General features: G+C 37.0%; 1 long non-coding RNA gene across 1 annotated transcript in view; it reads right to left on the minus strand.

Moving 5' to 3' along the window:
• Positions 1-17,528, minus strand: part of LOC136854200 (uncharacterized) — a 154,705-nt gene extending 137,177 nt beyond the window's left edge. Inside the window, exons 1-2 of the long non-coding RNA XR_010857663.1 lie at positions 17,394-17,528; positions 14,345-14,410 (exon numbers count right to left, since the gene is read on the minus strand). This is a non-coding gene — a long non-coding RNA (uncharacterized lncRNA). The remainder of the gene's footprint in view (positions 1-14,344; positions 14,411-17,393) is intronic.
• Positions 17,529-19,805: the final 2,277 nt, after the last annotated feature.

The raw sequence follows: 19,805 nt of genomic DNA on the forward strand, positions 1-19,805 counted from the left end.
ACAACGGTCAAATATGCACCATCTGGTGGTGACGTCTATTCCTCGAGGAGCGGTAACTTTGTCGTCGTTATCACTAAACGATGCGAAATCTCTCCAAGGTGAAGCTAAATCAGATAGAAGCCTAAGGTTACATTGGCAGAGAAGATACGAAATCTTTGGGAGTGGTTTGAGTGTAATGTCACCGTTGATACGGCTTCTTCTGCGGATAAGAAGCCCCATAAATCTTCTAGTTTAAAACAGCCCCGATGACGCGCTACAGTGATCGTCTCGATTTCGAGAATAAAATACGTTCTCAGATTTTGCTTCTCCCACAAAACCACCGATTTCAGCGTTGCGCGGCGGAAAGAGGCAAGGAAAAAATGGACTGTCTATCCTAGTCATTCCGTGATTAAAATCTTACTGAGGTCCCCCGCTGAGGAGGAGCAATGTCGATAGCAACCAGGTCACGTAGCAACGTTGCTTCATATTAATGATTGTCGCCATTCTTGTTTCCTTTTGCAGCCTAGGATTTTTATTATATTGTTTTTTTTTTAACCTTAATGCATCCTGGAGCCATTCATGGAAGGTGGATACATAAAAGGTAAGTGTTTATACACGCTAATCCCAACGTGCTACCAATGAATCTTATGAATATGTTTTTTTTTTTTTATCCTGCTGTCGTGAGCGATTCACCATTTCCATACTGAGTATAACGGCTGCAGGCGGATCACTTCAGAAGCTATATTTGTCTCAGATCCTGCAGTGGGGTTTTCCGCCCCGTAAGGGGTTAGTTCCGTCAGTGCACCCCAAGCGGTACAATTTAGGCATTGCTTAAGGTTCTTTCCAGTAACCCTTCGGCCCCTTTCATTCCTTTTACTGAACCTCCGTTCATAGTCTTTTTCTTCCACTTACTGAAACAATTGTTTCTCCGAGGTTTTCATAAACCTCTTTGTCTTTTCCCCTTCAGCGTTGAATGACCTCAGGGTCCGAGCGCTAGGCCTTTGGTCTAAATTTTATATCCTGTTCCGATAGTATTCTCCGTGGGGACTGTTTACTGACATATACGGTAGATTTTGATAATTTAATCATTGTATTTGGTATTCAGGAACCGAATATAGAGCTATAATCAGTACAATAAAACCAAAAGTTCAAATACTAGAGTTCTAATATTTTTAAGTTTCTTGTTTTGAAAGAATTTATATATATATATATATATATATATATATATATATATATATATATATATATATATATATATACACATATATATACTGTATATATAAGATCTTCAACAAACACACGTAAAAGAATGGAAATAATTTAAAATTTACGGCAAACAATTTGCAATTTAAGGCAACAGACACTCCACCATTTTCAAAGAATGTTTTTCCCGTTCATGACGTTTCGCTTAAAAAAGTGAAAGTTGGTATATAACTGGAACTTGATTACATATTTCATTTGTTGAATGCATCCTGCTGTTTACAGAGAGAGAGAGAGAGAGAGAGAGAGAGAGAGAGAGAGAGAGAGAGAGAGAGAGAGAGAGAAACCTATTATTTCCCTAATTTGCCACGTTGCATTTTTCAAGCAATTGTTATAAATGGCAACAAACCCCTCCCACCCGTACCAGTCTCCCCTACTCCACCCACCCCCCCGCCATAATTGCCGGTGCACCTGGCTTACAACCAAGCAGACCCGTGTTCGGTCCCCGGACGAAGAAAGAACGACATAGGATCATTTCTTTAATGACCCTTTGTAGCCGAATAATAACCGAAGCAGGGAATTAGATGAATGCCTGATTGTATGTAGACCTTCGTGAGTCGCAGCTACGACTGGAAAGAAATGAAGAACGAGAGAAAAAGAGTCGCGAGTCATCAATAATCCGTCAAAACGTATCTGATTATTTCACTATTAAAGAAAACTGGACAACCTCAAAGAGGAATCCTCACTGACAACCAAGTCTACCTATCCATTAGACTCTCTCTCTCTCTCTCTCTCTCTCTCTCTCTCTCTCTCTCTCTCTCTCTCTCTCTCTCTCAAACAAAAACGTGTTCAAAGCATTTTGGAGGAAAAATACGCAGAAAGTCATTAAAAGGAGATTTTAGTGGCACTTCTGTTGCTGAAACATCTGTGTTCCCCTCCTTGGTAAGGGTAAGGCATAGGGGGTAAAGGGTAAGGGTAAGGGGTTAGGGGTAAGGGTAAGGCATAGGGGGTAAGGGGTAAAGGGTAAGGTGTTTAGGGGTTAGGGGGTCACGTCTTGTTATGGAGGCTAGAGTGAGCCTGTACTCTGCGTTCTGGGGGTGAGTGACACTTTTGTCTGAAATTCCGTCTATCTTCGTGATGTTGGTGGGGATTGTATATTTTAGGCAACGAAAATAATGCAGCAATACATGGATTTTGTACTTGTGTATATATATATATATATATATATATATATATATATATATATATATATATATATATATATATATATACATATCTATATATATATATATATATATATATATATATATATATATATATATATATATATTGCTACAAGTATTCACTTCATGCTCAAACTCGGGGAAATAACACCCAGATCAGGGAGTGGCCTTAAAGAAGCTTCCCTCTTAATTAAATTGTGCCCATTAAGTGAGTCAGGATTTACACTCTCCCTCACTAAAACCTATGCAAAGCACTTTTTGTAAGCTGTTTGTCCCAGGACACTCTTTCTTCGGCTGATCCCTCTTCTTCCCAAACAGGGTCTGTGTTCCCAGGCTGAAATGTGAAACTGCCCGAAGCTGGAATTAACAGGAACGTGAAACTGCCCGAAGCCGGAATTAAAAGGAACGTGAAACTGCCCGAAGCCAGAATTAAAAGGAACGTGAAACTGCCCGAAGCCGAAATTAACAGGAACGTGAAACTGCCCGAAGCCGAAATTAACAGGAACGTGAAATTGCCCGAAGCCGGAATTAAAAGGAACATGAAACTGCCCGAAGCCGGAATTGACAGGAACGTGAAACTGCCCGAACCCAGAATTAACAGGAGCATGAAACTGCCCGAAGCCAGAATTAACAGGAACGTGAAACTGCCCGAAGCCGGAATTAACAGTCACGTGAAACCGCCCGAAGCCGGAATTAACAGGAACAACCCTCCTCAGCCAGGACACCTGAATTGCTTGGGGCTGTGAAAGCCAGGGAGAAAGCGAAGTCTATTAAGGACTGATGCCGGTGTCGGGAGACAGACGCAGCCAGCAGACCAGCCCAGTAGCACGCCAATTACATGTATTTCTGTAAATACATGTAATTAATTAAGACCCGGAATTTCCTCTCCTGAGACCTTCCCTTATTGAATTCTCACTTAGGTATACCCCTTTTTTTTTGTATCGCGAAGTACTGGTCCCCAGTCAGAAACATCCCAGCAAGGTAAACTCGTAAGAATATATATATATATATATATATATATATATATATATATATATATATATATATATATATATATATATATATATATATATATATATACTGTATATATATATATATATATATATATATATATATATATATATAATTATATTCACGGAATGGCGAGCCTATCTTTAAACAGGTGTGTGCAAGGTGTTTCAATCATTACCATGTGGAGACTCCTACAATATACCGTCAGCCAGTAATACAGCTTCACTAATTTTCATTTATTTACGCAAAAGAAATGCAAATGAAAAATCAAGGTTCATTTGAATGTTTTACTCCCAGCTTCTCTTGCCGATGTTTAATTTCTAAAATGTATTTCGTGACCTTTAAACCTGCTGTCTGAGAACGTTCAGGCAAACGCCCTTAGCAGCAGTATTCTGGAATAACTATTTAACCTTTAAATTCACACAGGAGTAAAAAAAAAAAAACTTTTTCCTCAGCTGATGCCATTTGATATTTGACATCAGAAGCTCACGTAGATATGCGTCTTTCGATATTGTTTTTTTTTTTTGTGGTGGGGGGGAGGGGAATTAAGAACTTCAAAATGTATTTTCACTTGCAACCACGTTACTCTGATTACATCTGACACTCTGTGATCAGTTGTCAGTCAGTCCTATGGTGAGATATATTTGCAAGGGATAAAGTGCAAAATTAGTCAAAATCAGTTCTTAACTTGAAGTTATTAAACCTACATCTGTCATAAAATGCATACTTTCATCCACTAATGTTTTCAAGCCTCATATCTTCTGAGTTTGCCGGTTTTACAATTGCGTCTTCTTTTAAGATCATCTTGCCTCAGCTTCTTCTCAGACCCACTTTCTTACTGATATTTTCCTCTAAGTTGTCTTTCCTCCAAGAAAATTTCTTTTTCTCCCAACAACACTTTGATAAGATTCTTCTTAAGCATTTCATTAGCGCTAAACCTTCTTCATTTCCCTTCATCCTATGCTTCCTTATTCGTATATTTGTCTACATTAGTCTCATGTCTACCTGCACTCATACATTTTAAACAAATTAATATTAATAAAAAATAATAATAAAACATTAGTGCTATCAAGTGGGAATGCCACGCTTTTCCTGGAAGTCTAATAGCTTCCGGCTAATGCTTTTTCTCTGAGTTCAGTGCTTCCGGCTAAATATCATAATATACTTAAGGCTTCAAGAACTCTAAGCAAGATTACTTCCCTGCAATGATTTCTGTCAACAGTCAGTGTTGACAGAAGATACCGGGAACGCTAATGGTGAGCTCTTATATAATGGGTTTTACCTTTATTTAAAAAAGAAACGAAAGGCTTCGGAAAACATAATTTCTTAGCTTAAATAGGTTTTCTTGCCCTAAGATGTTCGCGTTTTTCATCTCGTTTTAAGATCAACGAAAAAAATTGCCTTTGGAAAAGGCTCACAGAGAGAGAGAGAGAGAGAGAGAGAGAGAGAGAGAGAGAGAGAGAGCAATGGGTAATATAATGGAGTACGTGCACACACGCCTAGTACTACAACTGAATTTTTGATCAAGGTGCTCGCTGTCTTTCGCTATTGAGGCTAGATGCTCAAATTCAGTCGTGCCCTAAGAAGCTACGATATGCAACTGAAACACGAATATTAAGAAACTACCTAATACTATTGAATTTGTCTTATCCTTAAATTTCTGAACAATAAAAGCAATGGCGTTCTCAAAAAGCAGCGGACAGCCATGATGTTCCTGATTTCCAATAACATTCTTGTAATTTCCGCCATCTCCTCATTCGCTCTCGTTCTTAATGCTATCCCCTTAACTGCCTCTCTTCCTCTTTCATCCACATTCTCCCTTCGTGCTTATTATCCTAATTTTGAAACTTGTTCCATTGTCCTGCTATTCACAGAAAGTATCTTGAGAGATAGAGCGCATTACCCTCGGGTTTGAAAAAGGCATTCGCGGTTCCATTGGCTGAAAGGGACGTGAGGTTGCTTCTGGAGAGAGAGAGAGAGAGAGAGAGAGAGAGAGAGAGAGAGAGAGAGAGAGAGAGAGAGAGAGAGAGAGAGAGAGAGACTTCGAATCTCTTCTCATTAATGAGAATGCAGCAAGCAGGCAGGCAAGCAAGCAGTCTTTCGTTTTGAAAACCTTTGAAAGAGGAAAAACTTACTGCGTGTGCCTGAGAGTTTATCGGTAAGATTTGTGGAAGAGATTAGAAATACCTGCTTTAAAAAGTATGTCTGAAGCTGTGCGAGTCCTTGAATCAAAGACACTTCGATGAAGAAGAGGAGCCGAGGAGTTAATGAGAGACAGGTACAGGCAGTCAGAGAGAGAGAGAGAGAGAGAGAGAGAGAGAGAGAGAGAGAGAGAGAAAGAAGGCTTTTCTATCAGTGGATTACCTACACCCTTTTATTGTTCTTATACTGTAAAATTAAACCTTAATGCACCACTGCGATTTAAATATAAGTTACCTATCAACTTCTGATGTTAAGAATATCTCTCCTTGTGAACTAAACTATTTCTCCGTTCCAGGCTTCATCGGAAACAAGACACAAGAACCTTGATCCAGCTTCTTGCTTCTTTGTACTGAGATTCGTAACTTAGGTTAATGAGGTATGTTGCACAGTGCTTCATCAGCATTTAGTAAGACATACTCTAGCCTTATGCCTTGGATGTCTTGCTGGAATTCTCATCTAGTAAGATTTAATGAGCTCACTTGTATGCTACTATTGGTCTTCCAGAAGACTCGGTAAGTCTCAATCCATTAATGATATCCGTAATATTAACAGAGCGACGCTTCGTAGAAATTCGTGTTTTGAGCAGGATAGTTGTGACATGATCATATTAACATGGAAACTCCCTTGGTAATGGTATTTTGCAATACATCACCAGGCGAGAAATAGTTTTATACTTGAAGAGGAATGGTACTTTGGTGGCTATTTGCAAAATCTTTTGAAACTACAGTTTTTAAATGCGATCAAATTTGGAATTACTAATACTAGTCGGCCATATTATAAAACATGTAAGAACTAGGCCTCAGTCATATACCAATACGAAAGCGTCCATGTAAATGTATATACACAATGAGCACGCATGTATAAACTTGCATATATATGTAATATATGATAAGCATGCGTATAAATGTGTATGTATATAATAGATATAGGTAAATGTACATCAGTGAGGAGGTCAAATTTCATTATTTTCTCTTTAGCAGTAACCTTACTCTTTCCAGCCAGTGTTAACATACAAAATATTAAAAATCACGAGGACATGTCGCAATACTTGACGCTTCTTAAAGCAACGCAACTTGATATTGAACGAGTAACCACAGATCAGTAAAATAATAAACAGATATGAGTTTTTCTCCTGAATATACAATGTTCAAACGTAAAATACTCTCTCTCACTCTCTCTCTCTCTCTCTCTCTCTCTCACTCACACACACACACACACACACACACACACACACACACACAAATATTTAGGTGGAATTTAGACGCCAGCAGGCGCCCCTGGAATGCAGGGCAACCTCCCAAAAACAGCTGCAAGGTCACGATGCTGACCTGATATCTCGCTGGCACAGGCAATCTCTTTAAGTGGGGGAGAGGGGAATATTTTATGTTTATAAGCACTAAATCTGATGTTTACAAGAAAAATATGAACAAAAGGTAAATAGTATATTTTATATAAAAGTCATACATCATACCATGACACTCTCTCTCTCACTCTCTCTTTAAAAGGCAAAAGTACTTAGCATCTTAAAGCAACCGGTTTAAAATTCGCATTATATTTCTGCTACAATTTTGCTTCATTATATACAACTTCCTGGAGGAGAGGCGGACAAGACACATTCTTGACAAAAACGTATTCGGGCATATAGCTACCAATGGTCGAAGCAGCTTGTTCCTTGTTACGGCAGATAAGAGACCTGTCCCGAACGAAGATGGATGAGGACTCACCCACTTAAGAAGATAAAGAGCGCAGGACTAGGTGAAGGACGCGTCGCGAAGATCGAAGTTTTCGGAATAGGCGTTACTTGACGGAAAAGGTCTGAACTATTCTTTTTTTTTTTATTTCTTAAGTGTCCCCTCCTTCCAGACGAAAATTCCTTCGCAAATCCTCTGGTAATAATGCAGGACTCTCTATTAAAAGTGTATTTATTTTTGCTTTAAATACTGGCATGTGTAGTGAACAACTCCTGACGACTCGATTCCAAAAATTGTGAAAGATTTTAAAATTCATTAGTAATCTCTCGACATAACAAGTTCTTTTTTTTTAGCAAGATCAATTAAGCAGACTTAATTGCATTAAAAATTCATCTTCTTTTATGGAGAACTGTTTAAACTCTTCGTAAAATCAGTACTGGAGGACAAAGTCGTTCTATGAATGACGTATCTGTTATAATCTAACTTTTATAATCTGCCGGACAGCGCCCGCTGGTTAGTTATTAATTACTCATTATTAACGTGTATGGATGCTGATATACTCTCTTAAGCATCATTCATGTATTATAATTCATGTAGCAAAAGAAAAAACAAGTAAAGTACTTCTAAAATACACTGAGAGGAGTTAGTAACATGTATAACTTAAGCTTCAGAGATCTCTCATTATAATGTCAGTCAAGTGCGTAGGTGAGCGCCAGTCACATTAGTAATCAGCGGAAAGGTGAACAAATATTTCGATGGACACATTCGACGGCTTTCAACGGAAGAGAAACTGACTCTTGCGGTGCATGAGCAAGTCAGTATGTGAGTATATCAAGAAGTTCGTTGTTGTCCGTTATTCTCATTGTTAAATCTGTTGTGCCTTTGCTTGCTTACACGCTTCTTTCATACGCTTGCAAGCACTGACGCCAAACTATTTTCTCCACTGTAACATAAGACTTGATATTTTAAGAAGTGTTGTTGCCAACTGTTATCATAGCTAAATCTTTTATGCCCTTACTGAATGTACGTTTTGCTTTCTCCAAAGCCTCATAAAATTAGTGTTGCCACTTGATCCTAACTTATTCAGATTTTTCCCTAACTTATTAAGAATTTTCCAGTCTAATGGACGCTTATTTCTTTTTCCGAATTCAACGCCAGCACCAAAAATAGCAGGGAAGAGATAAAGCCAATAAATGGGGTCAATACACAGGAGAAAGATGAAGAGAAAGAGAGGCAGTAGTTATAACTAAAACACGTGCGAGACGTGGACTAAATTATAAGAAGTTTTATGCAGATACGATGTTATTTGCCTTTCTTATTAAAATCACCTCTCATTTCTGAGTTTATGTCCACAAAACACAGAAGTATAACAGCTATGCCTTCCGTATGCTGTTTGTGGCCTCAAGAGCAAAAAATTTGAAAAGTATCTTAATGGTATTTTCCATAACCTTCAGATGCAGAAGCATGATGTATGTGTCTCTCCTTATTTAGTTCTCTCTCTCTCTCTCTCTCTCTCTCTCTCTCTCTCTCTCTCTCTCTCTCTCTCTCTCTCTCTCTCTCTCTTTGGGCCTCAGAGCCTTGTCAAAAAATTATTTTTCCTTGATAAGCGAAACAAGATGAAAGGAACGTAACGCCTTCAGGGACCAAAAGCTTTGAAGGCTAAGTAATTAATTTTTTTTTCTTAATTTCTCTCCTAATTAAATGACACCATCTCACACAGTGCAGGCTTTCTCTCGTTACAACAACATCGACAGACAAATATTATTTTTTATTCCAAATATGAGAATATTAATTTTATCCCGGAGCAAAATTATGCACTTAGATGACCTATGTCATTTTAGAAAAGGTTGACTTTTTCAAGCCTTGACATCTTTAATAATCAAAAAGAGGTTGAGGTATTTGACCAATAATCATTATTATTATTATTATTATTATTATTATTATTATTATTATTATTATTATTATTATTATTATTATTATTATTATTGTGGTTGGAGTTGGAGTTATTATTACAGCTGTTAAGTCCTACTTTAATATCGCTTCGTCTGATACGGTAATCAATATATTCTGTGATATTCTAAAAAGATTGTGAAAAATATTCGAGAGTCCTTTTAGCCTTTAGATAACGACCGAAAAAGGCTTTTTTTTATGAATTTACGCCAATAAGAAAAAATCGGTGGTCTTTAAGTGGTCTAATCTGGAAAAACATCGTAGACTTTCGACGCGTCCAAGACAAAGTTGTTATCAGCAATAACAGGGAGATGATGCTGATATGTCCTTGCAATTTTAAAACATGTAATAAGCAAGGAATATTCTTGAACCGTTTCATATTCGTATTTTTCTTCAGGAGTGCTAATTAAGGTAATTTTTTTTATCTCCATGTCGCTCGAAACCAAAAGTGAATATAAACATGTCAAAATATTTTAATTCACTTTTAAATCCTTGAAACGTTCTCAGATAGAAAATATATACCACAGTTATCGTCATTGGTACACTACACTGAAAGTGGAAATGACGTGGTAGGTTTGGATCAAGTTGGCCTTAGGACAGCATGGGCCCTTGACATCAGACGGCCCATAAGCATGGCAAAGTGCTGAAGGGTATAAAAGGAACTGCATAGGCTATCCCTGACAGGATATGCAGTTCAATTATTTGCTACATAATTGAATGAAGATATTTCATGACCAATAAAATCAAAAGTCCAAAGCCCGTATCCTGACCATTCATTATGGAAACGGGCAAGAAACGTTTATTCCAGTTATTTAAATCAAACATGATTATGCACATCTCAATAGCGTTTCTTCCGTATTTAAACACAGGATTTAATTTATATCTGCATTAGATAATGAAGAAGAAGAAGAAGAAGAAGAAGAAGAAGAAGAAGAAGAAGAAGAAGAAGAGAGAGAGAGAGAGAGAGAGAGAGAGAGAGAGAGAGAGAGAGAGAGAGAGAATCAAATATGTACATACTTGTGTTACGGTGTCACGCATCTATTGCCATTCGCTTTAAAAGTGAAATGTTGCTTAAACGTTACAATGTTATAAGTATGTTATGGGTTTATATTTCTATCTTTAAGATTTTATTAATGTTGGTAATTATTAGTATTTATGTGGGCTTCATGTTATTCAATATAAACGATCTAAATTTCCTTTCCTCATGTTTATTTGTTAAATTGGCGTTCTTGAATTGCAAATACTCTGTAGCAGTAGTTGACCGACTTAGTGCAATACCAGCAGACGTTTAAATCAGTCACCAAAATCTCTCTCTGAAAGAATTGGATTGTGTTTCGAAAGATATCTTGAATTAGATGTTACATTCAATCAGTGTGTAACTGAACTGTAACACTATAAAATAACGAATTCTGCAGTTTGGAAACGAACACATTATGATGTAAGCTAGACTGCTAAAACAATCTCTCTCTCTCTCTCTCTCTCTCTCTCTCTCTCGCGTATTATTCTCTCGCATCTCCCACTCTTCCTTCAATCTTTGTGCACTTATCTTCACCATTTATCATCTCCCACACTTGCTTACTTTAATGCACGCCTCTCTCAAATACGAAGATAATCATCAAGTCACTTCCTCTAAGTCCATGAATCCTCAGGATTCGTTTCTGCTTTACCCTGAATGAGAAGAAACGCTGGACTTTCTTCCTTTCGTCCAAGAAGACCTCGATATCTCCTCTTCAGCCAATGGAACAGGGATTTCCTTTTTCAGACTCGGGGCCTGCACTCCCCAAATTACATTCTATAAATAGGGGAGGATGGCCAAAGTTAGAAAATTTGGGGTAATGCGTAGGACGGGAAAGGAAGGTAAGAAAGATAGAAGCAGGGGGGATTGAGCTACCGATGAGGGCGAAGAAGCGAGGAGGAGGGAAATTACACGAACGCCGTTTGGGAATTAGCTTGTATATAGATAAATTTTTGTTTCTTATTTTACGCTAATGCAGCAGGGAATGTAGCAGCTTCCGCTAACTTTTTTTTTTTTGAAATCGTGTTTAAGGAACTGAGTGAAAAATTGAATGAGGGTAATTAGATTTTGCTTTTTATCGCCTAATCTACCTAGTACTATAGTCCCAACGGCTGGAGCCTTTAGGAAAATATTGCAGATCGTTGCATGTTTATACAAACTAAGAAGATCTCTCTCTCTCTCTCTCTCTCTCTCTCTCTCTCTCTCTCTCTCTCTCTCTCAAACACATCTTGTAAAAATTCCACTTCTTTGTTGATTTTAAGCGGGACAAGATGAAAGACTCGTAACGCCTTAAGGGCGTAAAAGCTTTTAAGACTAAGAAGTTATTTTTCCTGAAAATCATTTTCCTTAAACATGAAGAGGAAAATCCATTACATAGCAAAGCTCACCTTTGCAGACCCGGGTTCCCCGCTCCCTTTAACCCTGATAGATGGCCTAAATCATTTTAGGGAAGTGAGTTTTCTGTAGCCTTTAAGACTTAGGAAAGTAAGACTTCGACCACTGGACCGTTAAAGACTCTTAAAAGCCTTGGTATTACTGGTTGACGGTATTACCATCCGTTTTCTTACGACCATCCGTTTTCTTACGACCATCCGTTTTCTTACGACCATCCGTTTTCTTACGACCATCCGTTTTCTTACGACCATCCGTTTTCTTACGATATAAATATTATTATTCATTTATTTAATTATTAACTTTTTCGTTTTTATTACCATTACATTACCTTTTTCATTATGCTAAAGCTGAAATATGCTTTGGAACGCACTTCTGACTAATGTTTTCCCATCATTCAATATGCAGTCCCCTTGGGTTTCTTAGGGGCAAGGTCAGTTCCTTTACCTCTGTGTTCCTTCGAACCCGGGCTAGATAGGGGCACTGAATTGCCTGTTCTGTTGGCATTGACATTAAAATCAATGCAATACCGTTAAATTACGTTAAGGATAAAAAGACTTTTATTTATTTGTCTGTCTTCAATATCCGACGTACGTAACACAGGTCACGAATAAATCGGGCAACAGCTGATCCAGTAATGTCACTGGACTCCATGATTTGTTATATATTGGGAATGCTTTAATTGCTTTTGCTTATCAGAGTTTTGTGTATTTTTCTAAAGTCACACCAATTCCTGTTTGGTTATGCTTCCGGTTTACACGTACAGATATGAGACCACGCATGCGTTATGCTACTGTTCACATTCTCATCACTTGATTTAGATGTAACTGTAAAGAATTCCTAAGTGGTGCCTAGAGGCAGAGGTATGAAGCTCGATACCTCCATTTACAATCAGTCTTTGCATTATGGCAGGTAGAAGGGATCTAGGCCTGTTGGGTGGAATCCAGGACTAAATGAAAGAATCCAGACGTGATGAATAGAGCAAAAAATTGATAGACTGAATCTGGAGTCTGTACTAGTAATTCGTTCTTTCTATTCCCTGCTAACTAAGCACAGTGGCGTTCCTATGGGGGGGTGCCGACCCCCCCACCCCATCAGATGATCCCCCCCCCCCGTTCAAATTCCCTTTGTGGCTAAACTTCAACCCTTACAGTATCTGATACATTTTCATCATATAGTAAGAGTTGAAAATTAATTGAAAATTGAGCTCTATAATTTCAAATACAGGGTTACTAATTACTAATGCTATATTATTTGCCTTCATTCACATGGATATATATACCTTCGAGAATAGTATATTTTACTAATTACAGAATTGGTACGTTAGTTTCGTGTAATTTTCTTTGGCCCCTCTAAAAATATCTTGCCCCACCTAGGTCCTCCCCACCCACTACTGATGGAATGCCAGCTACGACACTGACTGAGTAGCTCCAATTTAACCATGTCTTTACAACATAGTCTGAACACTTATTTTTTTTTTTAATATGCACTTAAACTGTAGACTCTTAGCTTTTTTACAGGCACCTTCGTGGTCCCATCTCTTTTGACATGTCAGAATTACTGTTATTTTAAAATGCTTCTGCTCTAATGCCCACTCATTTGGGTGATGTGGGTTGGGTTTCTTGGAGACGAGACAGAGGTTGCATTCTTGGCAGAATTCAGGCCATATTGCCAACGTGTCGAACGATTGGCCCAGATAAAGGTAATACATGAGAAAAGTCTTATGACTGATACTCCACAAGGAGATATTGTTTATTAATGAGATTTTTTGACTAAGCAATATAAAAGGGCTATATATGATGCATTACAAGTGAGATAACTTGTGAAATTTACCGAAATAACGTAAGAAATTTACCCTCTTTTGTTTATGTTTTTACGTTAATCGCCGAGGGGCTGGTACTATACATGGCGTCCAGCCAAAGAGCTTTCTGCGTAAAAACGTGAACAAAAGACGGTAAATTTTTTCACATTATTTTGGTGAATTTTTCCACTTATCTCGCCTACCTTGCGCCAGATTGCCTACACCCTTTTCTATATTGCCCAGTAAAAATATTTTCATTAATAAACAATATCTCCGTGCGGAGCTCTTCCTTAAAATTACCGAACTGTTAAGTTTTACTTGACGTTTTAAGAATTATTTTCCCCAGAACATAAAATCCGACGATGTTAATTTTTGTGCAGGGCCCTAAGGGAGAACATAAAATGACCAAGTGACCCATGAATTGGGAAACATCGTTTTCTTTTAAATAGCTGCGAATTCAAGACAGTTTTCTATATTGTAGGACATAGCAGTTGTCGATTAATTCGGGCCATCAATTTTCGATCGAAGTTTTCAAGTTCGTATAGTAAATGACAGTTGCATGTTTTCCTAATAGTATTCTTTATATCTTCTTTATAGGTAAAATAGTAAAAAAATTGTGGACGCGGTTAAAATAAGTGAAAATACCTTCAAAAAACAAATTGTACAGTACAGCATGCATAACACTCGTGCGAGTCTTTATTTTCGTACTGGACAAGTGTTGTTCTCAAGTATTAAATCTTGTATTTTACTTTGTAAACATGTATGTATGAGGAAAAGTTGGTCACTTGTTATGTAGAATCTTATCATTGAAATAAATAGGATCTTGAACAAACAAAAATATTTCAAGCTACAATAATATTTCAGAACGAAAACTAAATACCTTACTGTAGCATGAATCCCCCGGCTCACCGTGACTCCTGGAACCGTCAGTCTGGATGCGGTGAAACTGTGAAAGAGGAAGTAGCAATGGAGTGAAAATAAAAGTTAATGGGTGCATTTGGGATATGAATTCAAGGTTATTACTTCTTTTCGCTTTTGTAGTTTTGTGCATAACGCAAATGTTTGTCAGGATCACGATTTCGATATTTGCAATAAATTATTACAAGCCATAGCTTAGTCTATAGCCAAGGCTACATAGGTCTAGCCTCCCGAGGTGTTTCTTCAGTTTGAAGAAAAAAAAAATGATAAATGAACAAATAAATAAGTGAGGTGGAGAGTAATCTTCGCTATTAGAAATACAATTAATTCAACCTTTTTCATTATTTAACGTTTACTTTAGGAATGGAAGACTATAATCAGGCCGGACATTATCAGCCACACCTATTGTGTGCAGATTCTGCAGAATGACAACAACGACGTATTATAAATAATAATAATAATAATAATAATAATAATAATAATAATAATAATAATAATAATAATAATAATCAGCCACACCTATTGTGTGCAGATTCTGCAGAATGACAACAACAACGTATTATAAATAATAATAATAATAATAATAATAATAATAATAATAATAATAATAATAATAATAATAATAATAATAATATGGCTCTGGAGTCCAGGCCAATGCTATTGGCTTTATAACATATTAGGCTATATTACAGATGGCAACAATATATGGTCGCGTCAAATCTTCGTAACTTATAAAAGGTGTCGATAAGACTATAAAGCAGGATTTGTGAAATTCCTCCGTAGTCTTGGTGTGGTATACTTCCGTCATTACTTTCTTCATAGGCGTATAGGCTTCACAAGAATGACAAAATCGAGATGAGCGAAGTGCACATAGACCAAGGGTAAAGCGGGGGGAGGCAAACTGAGCCATTTAAACAGTTGATGTCTATTTAGACCACGCCCATAATCACATCTCCGATACGTTCATTACGTTAAATACATTACTACGGTGGCTAAAAAGTAAAATTCATGAAATGTTTACGTCTTTTCATATTTACCTTAATTAAAAATTACTGTGTTAATGTTTTTTATAATACCTTAGCTAATATTTTTATTAAAAAAATACAGTATTGATACTAAAACCATGCTTGTGAACTGTTGCAAAATGTTCGTCGTTGCAACTTTGCGTCATTAGAAATGTGAAGGTAAAGTTGCCAGTTAGTGATTTTCGAATTTTGCTGCATGCTGTACATCCAATATTACAATTTACAATAAAATCCGTATTACGAGATGATGTCGTTATGGAATCTACTGTACGAGTATGTGCGTTTGTTATCTGAACTAGGAATAATTATTTTATTTCCTTGATATTACTTTTATGTGCTGGATCTTGAATAGCTTATTCCTTTTTTGTTACGCATCATTTATTTATATACAGTCAAGTCTGTTTACACCTAGAGCTCGCGGATAATTTTTTACGACCGTCTATATTGTGTAAAAATTTCTGGCAGCTTTCCAAGAGCTGCTTCATAAGTTTTATTTGTGGTGGTTGCACCTACGGCACACCAATGAGAGGACTATGTCTACACTAACCCAACCAGAGCCGATCTTCATATGACAGTGGAAATAAACCGATCGTCATATGACAGTGGAAATAAACCGATCTTCAGCGAAGGTTGATGGGAAAACTGATGGGTTAATCAGCTTTCTTGTTGAGCTTGGTGATATTCATTACAGTGATGTATGTATTCATGCCTCAAAGAATTAATAACACGGAGTGGTGATCTCCGTGCTCATGTTGAAACCGCTGGTTCAAGCATATAGTCCTGTAGTATAATGACGAAACACTTGGCAGCATTTTTTACCCCTCTCGCTTATTATAAGAATGTATTACTTTATTACAGATGGATTGATCATTACTGTACAATATATTCTGAAATATTATTGTTCTGCGGTTTATTGTAGTTCAAGTAAAGAATCTGCATATATCTTCAATAGTTAAAATAAGAATTGTAAACAAACCGACGACAAAAACGGCTAGCAAAGTCGTTTCTTTCTGTTCTAAGGCTTTGGAATGATACTAAAGAGAATAATTAAATGGGAACTACGATAAGAATGTAATTTTTACTTAACTGGACTAAAATTATTTTTAAAAGAGGGATAATACAATAAAAATACCTGTTTAATCAATATGCATGGGTCTAGCGTTGTCTTGGCCACGATTCGTTTCCTTGTTGGTACCATTCTTAAAGACTATATTTTTTCCTTGGAATTTTGATTCGATCAATTTTAACACAAGGAAATTATTTTCATGTATTCGAAATTAGGTTGTATTCAGAATAGGGCTGAAATGATACAGCATCTTAACAAATGAGTAGTTTGAGTGCATAGTTGTAGCCTAGGCTACCATACTTCATTTTCTTGCTGTCACCAATCTATGAAACATATCGTTCAATTAAAACAAATTAAACGGATTTATTACGCATATAAACAAATTAAAATATTTTGAGACGTTTTGTCAAGAGTTTGCTTACGTCGTCTTGAGATAAACTCACCGAGTGTGACGTTCAGAATTTCGTTGAGAAACCACCTTTGAGTCAATGCATTTTGTTAAACGACTCTAACGCTATACCTTTACACGTCTGAAACTGAAACATTGATGGCATTGACAGTATCCAACAAGACTACCTACTGCAAAGAATTCTTAATGACCGGCAAAATACTGCAGGTGCCCGTATGCATCACAATAACGTTTAAAAAACGAATGGTTCCCCCCGTAACATATAGGCCTATAATTGCTAGTAAACATTTGTAATAACGGGCAAGCTCTATTTCACTTAGCATTATGTGGCATGCATAAAATTAATGCTGTTCTGGTTTCAAAACTGTAACCACCACCACACTTATGTGCCAAAATAATATGCCGAAAATATAAGACATGTTAACAGGAAACATTGTATCTACTGCAAACAAAACATAAACTGACTAACGCTAAATTATGGGTCAGTATAATTCAGCATTGCTTTGCTTACCTGTGAAATGTCATTCCACCTTCTCTTGGAGAATTCCCGTGTCCATTTCTGCAATTATAAGCTGCACAATACACCATTAAGAAGGCAATAAACGATAGAAGCACAGATTAAGTTAACTCTGTTCACGGGTATTCGAAGACAGCGGAAGTGTCTGCGGCCGCATTGACGTGCCGGCGGCCGGCCTGGTGTCGGCCCACCAAACAAGCAGTTAACACTGACAGTTCTTGTGAAACGGTCAAACACTCTGCTTTACGTCTTCATTCCAAATAAGCAAAATTATAATACGTGGCAATAATAATCCGTTTATAATACTTTATGATAGTAATTGTAGTTCGTTAGACTTCTGATAAAGTACGAATATGAAATACAAAACTTAAGGTATCGGAATTATCACTTGGTGAAGATTGCAGTGATATGCTCCTTAAACCAGTTGACGTTTAATGTGTAAGGGGTTTGAACAATAGTTCAAAAAAGTATGAAAGTGGCATCAACAGTTGCCTTGTATTTTCTCTGGAGCCACCACCTATAACGGGAAAGGCTTGTTGTTGAAAACACACACACGTACTAACGATAACCAAAATTTCTCGTCAGGGAACAGGAAAAGACGTAGGTGATGATTAATTATTGATTAATTGTGGGTTATCTGGCGTGACAACTTAGGGGAAGCGGAAATTCCCTGTCGCACTGTTCTAAAACCAGGTACTGTCTATTGGTGGGTATGTTGTCATACAGGTTTAAGGAATCGCAAAGCTATTAGAACTAACCATTATAGCAAAACAAAATTGCAGAATTCCTCTTACCACCCTGTCATCTGTAGAGAAGCTAATTCAAATAGGGTATATATATATATATATATATATATATATATATATATATATATATATATATATATATATATACTACTGTGTGTGTGTGTGTGTGTGTGTGAATTACTTCCTAATCTTTAGGGTTATGCTTTCCACCAAATGCCCTGAGAATCAAATTTGCCTTCTAAGGTGGAATTTGAGTCAAAGGTGGTTAGATAATTCGTTGTTCTCAGGGATGGCCCAACTGGGGTTGGGGGTGGGGGCGGTTACCTTCACTCAATGTTGATTTTGAGTTGGTCAAAAATGGACAGTATTTTTTGTTTAAATACACACCTGCATCGTGTGTGTTTATATATATGAGTGTCTATATGTATGTACATAAATACGTATAGAAATTAAGAATCGATATATATGACATACATAGACCTATACCAACTAAACTATATGGAGTTGGTAAAAATAGTCATACAAGCATACATTATATATATAGGCTACTGTATATATATATATATATATATATATATATATATATATATATATATATATATATATATTGTATCTAGTTCAACTAGTTCAACTTTGTCAAAATTACTAAGATTGGTCAAAATCCCTATTCAATCAGATGGGCTTCAAGCCATCCCTGATTGTTCATCACACCACCAGGGTAGTCCTGAATTTATTTCACTTATGTTAATACCTGTCGAATTCAGATTCATTATTGATAGTGTCCAAATATCCTGATCCTCTTCATGGTGATGCAGTCATGTATTTTTTTTTTAGACTTCAGACTCTGCTGGTCACAGTTATGAAATCTATAAGCTACTCTGTAATAGCCAAAATAACTTCTCCTTACCCAATTTGGATATGTTTTCCACTGAAGGTCTTGAAGTTTGGAGGGCACTGGATGAAGGGACACCCTTCCGGTTAGGACTCTGGGAAACAGAGGTTAATGAATGATTCACTTATTACGCTACCAAGAGGGACCATTCGCTTTAGCACCTCCAAGCACACGAGGATCGTTTAAAAGGAGAGGAGGTAGAATGGATGTTCCGTTATCCGTTAATTAAAGTCATGAGGGGCACTGAAATGGAATTGGAAGGGTTTTTGCTTACAAACAAACGAGAGGAATGTTTCTGTTAAGTGTCCCAGCTAAAGCGACAGGGTCAGGGTGGATGTTCTTCTGTCATCAGGGACGCTGAGATAGCAAGTTCATTTTCGTGCAATTACTTTATTCACCTCTGCCTTTTAAATACAGGACTTTTTTCTTAGGTTAACAGTCGCCTGAACTTCCGTTATATAAAAGTAAATCAACGATTATAAGAGGAAAAAAAAAAACATTTATCGTTCCGTTTTATGGAACAAGACAGGCTTTAGTATTGTAAACAATTTTAACACTGTGTTACGGCAAGAAACAATAAAATAAAAAAAGCACTCAGACGCAACAGTCATGTTTAGGCGACGAATTCAGCAATCAATAAAAAAAACTTTTCATTACCAAGTATTCACTAAAATGGCACTCGCAAAGCTAACTAGATGTGACTAAATTAAACTACCACGGTGGCAATAAATAATACAATTGTCGACTCGGTGTTACTTAGTTTTAAAA

The sequence above is a fragment of the Macrobrachium rosenbergii genome, chromosome 28 (assembly GCF_040412425.1).
Source record: "Macrobrachium rosenbergii isolate ZJJX-2024 chromosome 28, ASM4041242v1, whole genome shotgun sequence".
In the NCBI taxonomy this organism is placed as follows: Eukaryota; Metazoa; Arthropoda; class Malacostraca; order Decapoda; family Palaemonidae; genus Macrobrachium; species Macrobrachium rosenbergii.